Genomic DNA, 12,091 nt, shown 5'->3' with positions numbered 1-12,091 from the left:
CAAAAAATGTGCAAAAATCAAATCAAATAATCTACCGAGCGTGAAACTACCACAAATCAGCATCGATAAATAAATGAAACCCAAAACAAACACAAATTACAATAAATAACCGAGACAAGATCAAAACGAGCAGAAATTAACATAAGTTGGGCGCAAAACCCCTATGTCTTCCCAAGGACAAAACAAAATTTGCACTTTACTGAAAAAAATACAAATGAATGTGCATTGTCAGTTTAATGTACATATACTGATATTTAGTAATCAAAATGTCAATATTATTTGATTTATTAAAGTTATAAAAGTTAAAACATTTGTATTTTTTCAGTAGAGTGCAAATTATGTTGAGCCCTTTTCGAAGTTCCTTCGACAACTCCTTCGATACGAAGTGCCCTGGTCTAAACAACAACAACAACAAAAATAATACATTATACCCACATCGATCTTTACCATAAAAATGTCAAGCCTTCCAATCACTTTCGACTATTAAAAAGAGCACTAGGCCTTTCGATATGCCCCCAGGGCAGAACTTATAACCCTTGCACTGAGGGCTCTGAGGGCGTTATCATTCTAAAAGACCTAATTTCCAGAACTTTCAACTACGTTGAACAAAATTGATATCTCAAAATTTTGATTAGATCTGTCTGGGAAAATGGCGGGCGTGAGAGGGGGTTAGTTGCCCTAAAATCACTTTCGACTATTAAAATGGGCACTAGCCCTTTCAATTTCCAATTGAATGAGCTCTTTTTGAAGTTACTATAACATCGCTTTCTATAAGAACCTTATGTGCCCCCAGGGCATAACTTACGACCCTTGCCCTTAGGGCTGTGGGGGGAGGGTTTGTCATCCTTAAAGACCTAATGTCCAAAACTTTCAACTATGTTGAATAAAATGGCTATCTAAAAACTTTGATTGTATGTGTTTGGGGGAAATTTGGGTTTGAGAGGGGGGTCGGATGTCCTCAAATCACTTTCGACTATTAGAAAGGGCACTAGCCCTTTGAATTTCCAGTCGAATGAGTCCTTTTTTAAGTTTCTACGACAAAGATTTCAATAAAAACCTTATATGTCCCCAGGGCATAACTTATAACCCTTGCCCTGAAGACTGTGGGGGGGGGGGAGTTTTCTGCTCAAAGGTATAATTTCCTGAACTTTAAACTGCCTGGAACAAAATGGCTATCTCAAAATTTTGATTGGAAGTGTTTCGGGAAATGGTGGGCGTGGAAGGGGTGTTAGTTGCCATCCAATCACTTTCGACTATTTAAAAGGGCACAAGCCACTCCAATTTCCAATTAAATGAGCCCTTTTCGACATTTCTACGACAACTTGTTTGATACGAAGGAAAAAATAATAAATAATACATTGTGCCAACATCGTTCTTATATGCCCCCAGGGCATAACTTAAAACCCTTGCCCTGAGGGTTATGGTGGAGGGACCTCCACCATTTTATATCAACATATTTTTTATATCGATATATTTTATATCTGGAAATCAACTACGCTGAACAAAATGGCTATCTCAAAATTTTGATTGGATGTGTTTGGGGAAATGGTGGGCAGGCAAGGGTGTTAGTTGCCTTCCAATCACTTTCGACTATAAAACGGGCACTAGCCATTCCAATCGAATGAGCCCTTTTCGAAATTTTTACGACAATTCCTTCGATATGAAGTGCCCTGGTATGGAAAAAGAAATGAATAAATAATACGTTCTGCCAACATCGTTCTTTACTTAGGCAGTGCGATTGTGCTGCCTATGATTGATTTCTAAAAAATGAAGCTACAAATTAGGTGTTTTCTCGCAGTCAATAAACAACAAAATATTGAAGATTCAGAGCTTTACCAGTAATCACTTGTTGATGACATAATAAGTTAGGTGGATGTCAGTGTGGACGTATTTGTGACACAGTTAATTTAATTTTCTGTCATGTGACACAAAGTTTGTGTGATATTATTTAAGTTGATTGGCTGTCGAAGTGGACGCTCCTAGACATTTAGGCAAAAAATTCAAATCAAATTAACGATTCATTGATATTCTGTTTTTAGTCCAGAACAAGATCTGAGAAAGGTGCATTGATGAGATTCCAACAGTGAATCAGATTATTCTTTAAAGTTAGTTACAAATTCAGAGCGATAAACAAAAAGAGTTCTCGTATTTTCCAGGTTCTTTTCTCTTTCATTTAGTTGTTAATGAAATTAAGATACCTCTGGAACTGGCAGATGGGACCTTCAATTTTTTGGCGTCCTCAGATTTAATTAATAAAAAAACAATTGTTTTTAACTGAAAATAATGAGCAACAGTAAAGTTCTTAGCACTTTTAAAAAAGCCCTCTATTCTAACTAAACGGCCCATGTGTTTCGGGAGCCGTTCATAAAAGATAGGGAGAAACAGTCAAATTTTAGCGTAAAGAGCACGGTATTGAGAAGGGGAGCAACCCCTTCATATACGGGATTTTTTCTACCGTGGTAGAAAAATAAGCAGAATATACACACAAAGATTTAGATAAATAAGAAAAAAAGAGTGAATAAGAAACAGGGGGAAAGGGAAGGAGAGAGAGGGAGAAAAACAGTAGGAGAAGTATTTTCCTTAATCAGCATTGCACAAGCAATTTTCAAGTAAAACTTAAAAATAATTCTCGGGTCGATCATCCAACGGCTTTTTAGTTAATGTTAAAGATTTGACTTCAGTAAGAGCAGGGAGGAATCTAGATCAGTCAGCGCCCGGGGCAAGAATGTCATTTCGCGCCACCCTTTCAATAAACCCATTATACTACTACTACTACTAACAACTCACCGCAGCACCAAGCCGCCTGAGGCCAACACAGCTACGCACGCTCCTCCGCCACCCCAATCTATTCAAAGCCTCCCTTTTTACACCCGCCCACGAAGTTCCCATTTCCTTTAAATCTTTCTTTATGACGTCCTCCCACCCCAGACGGGGACGACCTGCTTTGTGTTTAGCCCTAGATGGTTGGCCGAAAAGAACAATCTTCGGCAATCTGTCAAGTTCAAGTTCAATCATTTTATTATTAACATATACATGTATATAATTGACATAGGCCCATGGGGAGACAAGCTCGAAAAACTAGGCCTAGACAAAGATTCAATAAAAAAATTTACGCTACAATACAAAGATAATTACGACGGCAAAGATACAATAATACAAAAATAATATGAAAGTAGCAGCTAGCCCAGGATCCAAATATAAATATAAATATATATAAAAAAAAAGAGAGATCAATATTATTAAATATAAATTCATACTAAAAGATAGCCGAGAGGCCCACATTCACATAGAACAAAAATCCAAACAAATAACTTAATCATGTTAAAAAGACACTTAATTAAAAATAATCCTGAACTAAATGAAATTTAAGATTCCTTTTTATTAAATAGATAGAAGAAAATTTATCAATAAAATCCTTGTGAGCATCCCAGCACCGGGCTATTGATACAAACGGGGCAAATTTAGATCTCTCAGTACTATACTTGTCAATGTAGATACTCTTTTTTTGTCGCGTGTTATAACGATGTAAATCTTGTGATCGGGAGAACAAATTTTGATTGAGGTAATATGGCTGTAATTTCTTAATGTCATAATTAAATTTGAAAATAATTGCTCCAAAAGTAAATTGTTGAGAAACTGGAAGTATATCTAAATAAATATATAAAGATGCTGTAGAAGACTTATTTGGAAGTGCAAAAGGTGACGGAATAAAAAATTTAAGGATTCTTACTGCTTTATTTTGTAAAATCTGTATTGGTTTAATATGGCTTTTAAATGTTGATAAATATACTAGAGAACAATAATTAATATTTTACTGAATCAGAGAAAAATAAATGCTTCGTAAAGCAGAGTAGGGCAAATAATGCTTCAACCTCCGCATTAAACCAACATACCTTGAAATCTTTAAACGTATATTTTGAATGTGTGTTTTAAAAGATAAGCTTTCATCAATCATATGTCCAAGGTACTTTATCACATTCGCCCGAGATATTGATAATAGATACTTTGAAGAAGTAACTCGGGTAATACGAGGGCATATATTTGACTTCCTGCCGTAAATTATGAAATTCGTTTTTGATAAATTCAAAGCAATAAAATTTGCGGAACACCATTCAAGAACATTAGAAAATGCAGTATCAAGTTTTGCCTTCAACTCCTCTTCATTCCTCTCAGAAATTGAAACTGCCGCATCATCAGCAAAATGTGTGCTGAGACATGGGATTGCCAAAGCGCCGTTAAAATCATTTATATAAACTAGAAAAAGCAGAGGACCTAGGACAGAGCCCTGAGGCACCCCAACCATCGAGGACTGAGGAACAGGCGAAGAGAGAAAATTACCTCCATCTATTCGTTGCTTAATCTTATCAAGATAAGATTTAACTAGATCCAACGCCGGTCCGCGTACACCACAATTATCCAATTTACGAAAAAGAATACAATGGGATATTGTATCGAATGCTTTTTAAAAATCCAAGTATATTGTTGCTGGAATTTCACCTCTCTCTAAGCATTCATGAATATATTGGATGAGAGCAATGATAGCGTGCTCAGTATTGTGTCCAGACCTAAAACCAAACTGGGAATTTGTGAAAAAATTAAACGATTTAAGAAAATCATAGATCTTCTTATAAATTGCCTTCTCAAATATTTTAGAAAATGCTGACAAAATAGAAATAGGGCGGTAATTTGATGGGTTTTCAGGAGATTCACCTTTGTGAAGCGGAATTATCCTTGCTTCTTTAAAAGCAGACGGGAGAACTCCAGTTTGAAATGAAAGATTAATTATATGCTGTAATGGTAAAATTACTGCAGACAATATTTCTTTAACAATTATAGAACTAGACCCGTCAATTCCCGCTGAATTATCTGGATTTAGATCACACACTATTTTTGTTATTTCAGACCGAGAAATAGGCGTAAGAAAAATTGAATTACTTTGAGGAGATGGAAGGTATGAAGAAAAATGTTTATTACTGCGTGAATCAAACTGGTTCATTACTGATGAAACAATTTTCTCTCCTATACTAGCGAAATAAGTATTCAAAACATCAGTCACTTTCTCCAATTTGTTAGTCGTCGATCCATCTTCTAAACTAATAACTTCAGGCAACTTAGAATTCCTTTGTTTTTTAATAATAGAATTAATCAAAGACCATGTTTTTCGAGGAGAATTTTGAGCTTCTTCGAAAGACTCTTTATAATACCTATGTTTTGAGAATCTTATCATTGCGGTTAATTTATTTTTGAAAGTTAAAAAATTTTTAATATTATAATCAGTTGGATTCTTTTACTGCTTTTTAAATAACTGTTTTTTTTTCTTAACTTATATAAAAATTCCAGACGTTATCCACGGCCTTATAGGAAATTTTTCTCTGCAAATTTTCTTCGTAACAAATGGGCAACTAGAATCAAGGCAGCAATTGAAATTTCTTAGGAAAGTATCAGTTGCCACATCTGTATCCTCCGTGGATATTACATCCTGCCAATCCAATAGACCAAGGCTTTCATTCAGGTGCTTTAATGTTATTTTATTTATTAACCGTACTTGACGTTCCCTACCTACCTGCGGTATTTATAAGTAAAAGCTAAATCTGAAACCAGCAGGAAATGATCCGATATATCAGTTAAAACAGCAAAATTTGCTTTAATTGGTAAAGATGTAAAAATATTATCAATGAGAGAAGCAGAACTAGGTGAAATTCTTGTAGGTATCAGGCAAGTAGGAAGCAGATATGCAGAAAAGCAAGAAGACAATAAATCAACAGAAGCTTCATTTGAAGCTTCTAGAAGGTCAATGTTGAAATCTCCAGAGAGGATAACATCTTTGGTTTGAAAATGAGGTTGATGCAAAAAATCATGGAGTTTAGAGAGGAAAGACTTGACTGGAGAAGAAGGAGGTTGGTATGCTACGCAAAAAACTATATCTTTTTTTTCCAAGACTAATTTCAGTCACCATTACTTCAAAAAGTATTTCCTCATGAGAACCTTCTAGATTTACAAGGCGTCTAAAAGAGATACCTTCTTTAACTAATACTGCCAAACCACCTTGGCGCCTTGTCAGTCGGTTTTTGAAAGTAAATTGATATCCAGGAAAAGCAATATGAGGAGCCGTGTCTATGCCGCAATTACCGAAACATGGCAGCTCGATGAAACAAGTGGAAGGATGGCTGGTTACAAGGTTTTCTTGAACACTAGAACAGACAGGATTGGCGGAGGTGTTGCCCTGTATGTACGCGATGATATCCCCTGCAAATATTTAGATAACTTCAATGACCCTAGCCATGAAGCGATCTGGGCATTATGCAAGCCAAAACATTTACCACGAGATGTCTCTTGCATCATTATTGCAAGTATCTACTATCCTGAAAGCGCCAAGAACAGACGGCTGTTGGTATCCTACCTTCAGTCTACGTTAGACACATTACGTCAGCGGTATAGCCGCCCGGGCTTCATATTAGCTGGTGACTTCAACCAAACAAAGAAACAATGGCTTGCTAATACGCTGGGTATGTCACAAGTGGTCAAAATACCCACCCATGTGACCGGGAGCACCCTTGACCTTATTCTTACAAACCTTGCTCTATATTACAAAGACGTGTCTTCGAACGGGCCATTGGGCAAATCGTACCATCACACTCTGCTGATGAAGGCAAAAAGTGAAATCAGGAAGCTTAAGAAAATAAAAGTACTCCGGAGACCTATCACGAGGTCTGCTATTCATACGTACCGAATGTTGGTCGGTACTCACTGCTTCAGCGAAGTATACAACGAAAGCGATGTCAACAGGAAAGCAGAAATATTTAAGTCCCTACTCTATGAGAAATACTTAGAAATTTTCCCGGAAAAGCCATTTGTCGTGAGCGAATCTGACAAGCCCTGGATCACTCCAAAAATAAAACAGCTGATTCGCGAAAAAAACACTGTAAGGCAGTCAAGTGGAGACGCAACGTCGTTACGATTATTAAGAAACAAAATCGTTAGCGTTTGTCGCGAGGCAAGAAAGTCCTTCGGAAAATCCCTTTTGGACCCTGAAATAAAAAAGGATCCCCGTAAATGGCACCGTCTAGTGAGGCAGATTGCTTGAAAAACAGTATCATCCAGTATCCGTATTCTGAACGATGATGGGTCACTCGTGAGTGCAAATGACGTCAACAATTACTTTACTGACATTTGTACATCCTTTCCTGCCCCAACTAACACTGAAATAGAGAATCTACTGTTAATATGCCCCGACGAAGGTGAAGTCGAAATAGTTGAGTATCAAGTTTTCAAAGAGCTGAACAAGTTGTGTCCATCCAGTAGCTCTTTTCCTGAAGAGCTGCCTATAAGGTTAATACGAGAGTTCTCTCTTTTCCTCGCCAAGCCACTTGGACACATCATCAGCGAATGTTTCGCCCAGTCAACTTTCCCGTCGTGCTGGAAACGCGCATTTGTGCGTGTTATACCGAAGACTAAAACACCCAAATCTTGCAACGAGTTACGACCGATATCAATCACATCTACCTTTGCAGAAGTCACCGAGTCATTCATCCTGCGTGAATTGCTCAAGCAAACGCGGGAAAACATAGACCGTTACCAGTATGGTGGCCTCAAAGGTTGCAATACCTCGATATACCTCGTGCGCCTAGTTGACATTATCTTTAAGTGGCTTGACAAGGGCAGTACCTTTATCGACCTAGCTCTCGCCGATTTCAGGAAGGCATTTGACCTGATTTGTCATCTTACGGCAGCAAAAAATATGCGAGCCATAGGCGCACAGAAGCGGTCTCTTGCATTAGTGATGAGCTTCCTTCAGGACAGAACGCAGTGTGTATTTCCATTGCTTGAAGGTGACCTAATCTCATACTGGTCTAAACTTACCTGTGGAGCCCCTCAGGGTACAAGACTTGCTGGTTTCATATTTATCTCCCTCATCAACTTCCTCCTTCAGAATTTCGAAGAGCGACTCAAATTCGTCGACGATTTATCATTTGTCCTCAAATACCTCGTGAGCGAAGGTGTAATCGAACGTCAGTTCAGCGAGACCCTTCTGGCATCCTTCTCTGAGGACTGTGAACGTTACAAGTTGACACTGAATGCAGATAAATCAACGATCCTCAGGTTTTGCCCCCTTAAAACGTGATCTGGAATTCCCGCAAGTCCCTTTCCCTATTGTTCCATCTGCAAAAATCCTCGGAGTCACATTATCGATGGACTGCACATTCACCGAACACGTGGAGAAGGTTATTAAGGCTGGCAATGCATCACTTCAGACCCTAGTCCTGATGCGCAGGTTTGGCTGCGACACTCAAAGCCTAAAAATGCCTATATTACGTATGTGAGACCTCTACTCGAATACGCCGTCGCTGTCTGGGGACCTTTTGTCCAGAGCACCCACTACCTTTGCGATGACCTTGAATCTTTGCAGAAACGAGCAGTTAACATAATCGTTGGTAACAGAAGTGACGACTACAACAAACTCTTACAAGAACTGAACCTTGAATCCCTCAGCGACAGACGATTGTCGATTGACGACATGTCCCTCGGCAAGTCACTGCTATCTTCGCCCCATCACAGACTGATCCTCCCACCCGATGCTCCTGTTAACCAAAGAACCAGATCCCAGTTGAAGCTACAACCCCCGGTCTGCAGGACCAACCGCTACAAAAACACATTTGTCCCCTTTTTTGTAGAAGCATACAACAAGACTTATTGTTATTTGTATTCACGTGTTAGTGTTCTTATAGTGTCATTTGTTTTTTTTCTTTTTTTTCCATATTGTTGTAAAGACGACATAAATTAGCCATTGCTACGCTGTTCGTTCTTAATAAACCTATGTATATGTCTATGTCTATAAGAAAAGTCTCACAGAATCCAACGACATGACAAGATAGCTTATGAACTACATCGACAAGATCATCCTGTGAACTAAAAAAACCTCTACAATTTAAAAATCCCGTTCTCACAACCCCGGTACTGGGAAGATCAGAAACCTCGGAAGGTAATTTATATCTACATTTTGGAAAATTAATTAGCCCACCATCATTTATCTCATTTCCAAAAAATTTATCATGGCTCTGGAAAATGGAAAAGTCAAAAGGGTTAGACTCTAGGTCTCTCAGTCTATCCCAAATGCAATTATCATCCAATGTAAATAATCAGAATTATGATCAGGACTAGCATAAACTTACTCAAAATGCACACCGTCTGAGTCTTAACGTAGCAAAAACAACTGAACCAGCGAGTACTCGAAAATAATGATGAAAAAAAAAAAACTGCTTGAAAATAAATAGAAACAAGATAAAGAAACTGAAACTATCCACTTTAAAACGAAATGCGGACACAGAAAAAATTCTTGTACTCAATTACTTCATGTAAATAGAAACACACAAAAAAGACTTAAAATAAACTTATAATAAGCTACAGAGGGACAAAAAGCCTCACAATAAACAAAAATAATAGAAGCACACAAAAAAGACAGAAAATAAACTTATAATAAGTCTACAGAGGGACAAAAAACTTCACAAGAAATAAAAATAATAGATCCTATGAACAGAGAAACATTACATAAAGTAATAAAAATAATCCCACCAAACGAATGTCATTATTAATCACAGTAGCTAGTCAATCTTAACCCACTGTGAAGACGAAGACTTTTTACACTCGAGCCATAATTTGCTTCCTTTTTGTTGAATACGTTTATGATGAACCGACCCCTAATCACGCATGACCTGTCCTTTGGATAATAGATCATTCAATAGAAAATTTAGCTTTGGTGGGAGATCAGTGCAAATGCGAATACCACTACCCTTCAACTTATTCACCTCACTGAGAATCGCCTGAATGCTATGATCTGTGTCTAGCAATATAAACACAGGGGCCAGTCGAACACTAGTTTTCCTACTAGTGATGTTTGAACTGCTATTTCTCGCAAGGCGATAACACTTGGTAAGAGAAATGTCCTCGGTAACTTGCAATTTGTCAGAAAGAAGAGACTTTACGTTGCTAGTCACTGATTGATTATGCTTTTCAGTAGGCAGACCATGAACAATCAAATTCAACTTTCTTTCTCTCACTTCAATGTCCAGAAGCTTACTCTCCAAATCGTTATTCCGCAATTTTTCTTGCTCTATATCATTTCGAAGCTTTTTAGATTCCTCTCGTAGATTCGCATTTTCAGCTGATATTTGCCTAACTTCATCTTGAAGGGAAATTATTGAGACAGAAAAACTTTTCTGCTCTGCTAATATTTTATCCAGCAACGCCTGAATCCGTTTCATTCCTTCATCAAATTTTGCTTGAGTGACAGCCATAATGAATGCTATAATCCGCACGTAGAAGTCTACATTCGCACAACGTGCCCTAACCACCTCAACCTTTCTTTCATTATAGCCCTAGAGAGCGGTACTGAACCACATCTTTCGTATAGCCTATTGTTTGAAACACGGTCAGTCAGCCGGGTACCCAAAACAATCCTTAAGCAATTTCTCTGGAAAACATCTAGCAAATCTTCATCCGCTTTTCGGAGCGTCCATGCTTCAGAGCCATATTTGACCACTGTCATCACTGTAGTGACTTAGTCTTCCTAACATTAATTTTCAAACCAATTCTAGCACCCTGAACTCGCAAAACCTCTAAAACTTCATTCATTTTGCTCACACTTTCATCAAGGATAAAACCTTTACTAAAGCTCTTCTATCAACAGAATCGAACGCTTGCTCGTAATCTATAAAAATGAGGACCAAAGGTGTTTGAAAACTCAGGCTCTTCTCAATTATTAGCCTAAGTGTGAAAATTTGGTCGACACATCCTCTGCCTCTTCTAAAACCGCACTACTCTTCTCTTAAAACTTTGTCTACGGCATCTCTCAGTCTAAAAAGTATCATATTACTAAGTAATTTGCTACCTAGAGAGACCAGACTAATGCCTCGATAATTACCACACTCACTTTTATCACCTTTCTTATAAAGTGGCTTAATTAAGGTTTTCCTAAAATTGTTAGGTACTTCCCCTTTTTCAAAAATCATATTCATAATCTTCAATAACTTATTTCTAACCTCAGAGTTATTTCTAATTTCTAATTTCTTATTTCTAACCCATTATAGATATCAGATTATGATTATTTTACTTCTTTAAGGAATATATTTATTCTTTATATATTTATTTTATTATTTTGCTATTATTAATGTATTTTGTACGTAATCCTAATATGTACAATATGGTTCAAGAACTCTAAGATTCCAAGTAACAACATTTTATTGGTGACACAGTAAACATACAATTTAGATTATATACAGTCAATCTTATCCTGTAGATTAAATCTTAGTAAATATTGTAATATCACTCCTCTCAAACACATCACAAGTTCTAAAGTACAAAAATATTTTCTCTAACTCCCTTCCTTATTTACTATGGAATTTCTCACGTGTTAAACTCCTTGGTGTCACATTTGTTTTTTGTACTAGTATTATCTCTTCGTTCAGGGTGATGCTTGATGCAGGCTTCCAGGTGAATCCTTCATGAAACCCAAATTTTTGAACTAATAAGTTGTTCTACATTATCACTAGTCTTGGCTCCAAAATATTTCCAAGTAAGACCGAAAGTATCCTAAACACGAGCTGCTGTCTCCTTATCTTTTGTCTTCGCTATCTCAGCTAAAACTGCTGTCATCAAACGTCCCCTTGTCGTGATATCTGCAGATACTAGCTGTTCCATATCCTTAACTACATACAAACATTGAGCATCATGCTCATTAAGTATATATATATATATATATATATATATATATTAGATTAGATTTTCTTGTTTTAAAACTTTCAAATATGGAAACGAATACACCCTCTACATCTGCAAATAGGACAGTAACTGAATCATTGAAGAATAAGAAGGTAGATATACACTGAATATAATTCCCTGAATGAAAAAGAAATCATTGAAAAAAAATAAGACTTAGTGCTTTTTATAATACTTGTACTATAGCTAGATAGGTCAAATCGGTTGTAGTTTGGTCATGGAATTTAGTAGAGGGGGATCTGCTCCAAAATCATTTAATTGTTTTACTTTTTATTTCTAGGATTTCATTGAAACTTCAATATAGCTCCAAACTCTTTTA

The sequence above is a fragment of the Artemia sp. Qi Xiang Cuo genome, chromosome 15, assembly GCF_049724085.1.
Source record: "Artemia sp. Qi Xiang Cuo chromosome 15, ASM4972408v1, whole genome shotgun sequence".
Lineage (NCBI taxonomy): Eukaryota > Metazoa > Arthropoda > Branchiopoda > Anostraca > Artemiidae > Artemia > Artemia sp. Qi Xiang Cuo.
Note: the sequence above shows the minus strand (reverse complement) of the source record.